This window comes from Arachis ipaensis, chromosome B09, assembly GCF_000816755.2.
Source record: "Arachis ipaensis cultivar K30076 chromosome B09, Araip1.1, whole genome shotgun sequence".
NCBI classification, from domain to species: Eukaryota; Viridiplantae; Streptophyta; class Magnoliopsida; order Fabales; family Fabaceae; genus Arachis; species Arachis ipaensis.
The window spans coordinates 113250680-113251622 of record NC_029793.2 but is presented as its reverse complement, the minus strand read 5'-3'; positions in this window follow the sequence as shown (position 1 = coordinate 113251622).

The following is a 943-nucleotide window of genomic DNA, read 5'->3' as shown; positions in this document are numbered from 1 at the left end:
TTATAATATGAATAATAATTTATTTAAAATTATAAATATAACAATAAAATTAAATTTAAAAAGATGAGAGAAAAAAAACTTAAAAAACAAATATGGAGTTTGAAATATAATCCAAATAAATTGGTACGTATGAATTTTTTTTAAATGTTCAATATTAAAAATTATTTTATATGTATGAATATTTACTTATGTTCCAGTTTTGCATATGAATATTTTCTCATCTTTCTAAATTTAACTTTGTTATTATATTTGTAATTCTAAATAAATTATCATTCTTACTATAAATCAAAATATTATAAATTAATTTTAAAAAATAAATAATTCATGGACTAAAAGAATTTTTTTAACTAATTCATAAATCAAATGACAATTTTTTTTAAAGGTACTCTCACAAAATAAAAATAACACTTGTTAATTTTTTATACAGAATGTAGGAAAAATTTAGTATTATTGACAAATTTTTTTTAAAGGTATTCTCACAAAATAAAAATAACACTTGTTAATTTCTTATATAAAATGTAAGAAAAATTTAATATTATACACAATAATTTAGAGATTAAATTTTGAATTTGAATGTTTATTTTTTTAATATTTATTGTTTGTAGTATTTAATATTATTTATGCATACTTAAATATTTAATAAAAACTAATTAATTTTATTGATAAAGTAAACACAATAAAATATATTTTTTTAATAGTAATTCATTACAGTCTAAAAATTATTATATTTTTTGGCCCAATTTTTTTGGTCCAATACAACAAAAACATATCTGTAATTAAAGTTTCATTAGTATTAATATTTAATTGAAAAAGACAAAATCTGAACTTTAATTTCCTTATGTGTAGAAAAAAAAATTATTTCTACACCATAAAATTCACCATACTCTTATACTAAATCTTGCTCAGACACTAAGATGGTTTTCTTTTTTTTTTGATTTAGATT